The sequence below is a fragment of the Zalophus californianus genome, chromosome 7 (genome assembly GCF_009762305.2).
Source record: "Zalophus californianus isolate mZalCal1 chromosome 7, mZalCal1.pri.v2, whole genome shotgun sequence".
Classification (NCBI taxonomy): Eukaryota; Metazoa; Chordata; class Mammalia; order Carnivora; family Otariidae; genus Zalophus; species Zalophus californianus.
Genome location: NC_045601.1, coordinates 47,967,872 through 47,969,839, shown reverse-complemented (window position 1 = coordinate 47,969,839; position 1,968 = coordinate 47,967,872). Strand labels below are relative to the sequence as shown.

Genomic DNA, 1,968 nt, shown 5'->3' with positions numbered 1-1,968 from the left:
TAAATAAATAAAATCTTTAAAAAAAATATGCAGTTCCACGGTCAGCTCTGATGTGGGATTGTAGCAATGTGGTTGTTACATCTTAGATCTTCTTGGCCTTTCTTGCTAACGGATTCTTTATTTGGTCAATTCTTCTCCAGGGGATGTTTGTTTCACCAGAAACTCATATTTGGTTTAGGTCTCTTTCCCCTTTGCTTTCTTTTTCTTTCTTTTTAAACATTTTTTAAAGTTTATTTATTTATTTTTAGTAATCTCTCTACCCAACATGGGGCTTGAACCCACAACCATGAGATCAAGAGTCTCACACTCTTCCAACTGAGCCAACCGGGTGTCCCCCCCGCTCCCTGCCACTTTGTTTTTAAATGACTTGGTATGTATGCTACCTAGCTCTACCAATGAGAAACGAGGGGAAGTCTGCCAATTTAAACCCATCATGGTAGGTATGTGACAGAAGTGTGTCTAGCAAGAAGCCTAATGGGAAACTATGGAATTCTTTCTTCATTCTTAAACTAAAGTGGAAGGGGGATGCCTGGGTGGCTCAGTTGGTTAAGCGTCTGCCTTCAGCTCAGGTCGTGATCCCAGGGTCCTGGGATGGAGCCCCGCATCGGGTTCCCCACTCATTGGAGAGTCTGCTTCTCCCTCTGCCTACCACTGCCCCTGCTTGTGCTCTCTCTTTCTGACAAATAAATAAATAAAACCTTAAAAAATAAAATGGAAGGAAGGGAAGATCTTTCCTTTCCCTTTGTCTTGCTTGTGGAGGTACTATATAGTGATGTGATACCTGGAGCTGTTGCAACCATTTTGTGACCATGGGGAGGGGGGACTGCTAACACACTGACAACTGGCAGGCTGGAAGGATGGAAGGAATGTTGGCCCTGCCTCATAATTTGTTAAGCAACTTTATTAATTAATTCTGGAACTTCTCTGCCTCTGGATTTCTTTTTATGTGATGTGGCTTAAGTTCCTTCTAGCTGCATTTTTCTAGATATTTCTGTTCCTTGAAGCTGAAAGTACTTCAACTGATATATAACTGTGATTATAACTTTTAAAATATTAGCAATAAACAAATGTACTCATAGAATCTCAGAGTTGGGAAGACCTTGAAAAGTAATTTATCCAATTATACAAATTAAAATTTTGATAGGCAACTTATAATTGCCATTAGATGTTGTGACACAGCCTACTGCACTGACACCCTGAAATTGTTACGATTACCTAAGAGGTGGTGTATTATCTGTAAGAGGAGACCTGTTATGAACTGAATTGTGTCCCTCCTCTCCCCCGCATTTATATGTTGAAGCTCTAACCCCAAATGTGATTACATTTGGAGACAAGACTTCTAAAGAGGTAATTACAGTTAAATAAGGTCATGAAGATGGGGCCTTGATCCGATATGACTGATGTCCTTTTAAGAAAAGGAAGGGACACCAGGGAGGCACATGCAGAGGAACGCCCATGTGAGGGCACAGAAGAAGGTGGCCATCTACAAGCTAAGGAGGGAGGTCTCATTAAACCTTCCAACACCTTGATGTTGGATTTTTAGCCTCCAGAACTGTGGGAAAAAAAGAGATTTCAGTTGTTTGAGCCACCTAGTCTGCGGTATATTATTATGACAGCCCTAACAAACGAATATGAGATCCAAACAAGATTGCTTTAAATATAAGCAAATTTATCATCCCATATAACACAGAGAGTTCTAGAGTTAGGACATCCCCAAGGCTGACTAATTAACAGTTCAGTAATGTGAACAAGGACGCAAGCTCTTTCCATTTTCCAGTTCTGTCATCCTCAGCATATTGACTTTTGACCCCTAGGCTTGTCCTCGCATGGATGCAAGACAGCTGTTTCAGCTCCAAGTATTCCACTCACAGCTATTTAAGAAGTAGGAAAGTCAGCTTCTCCTCATGCAAATCTGTTTGAGTGAAAAACTTTCTCCAGGAGCCCCCCCCGCCCCCGCCATAGTCCTTT

The 1,968-nt window shown here is 41.5% G+C and overlaps 1 non-coding gene across 1 annotated transcript; it reads right to left on the bottom strand.

Moving 5' to 3' along the window:
- Positions 1–257: 257 nt before the first annotated feature.
- TRNAK-CUU lies at positions 258–330 on the bottom strand. The gene has a single exon. It is a non-coding gene; the product is annotated as a tRNA-Lys (tRNA).
- Positions 331–1,968: the final 1,638 nt, after the last annotated feature.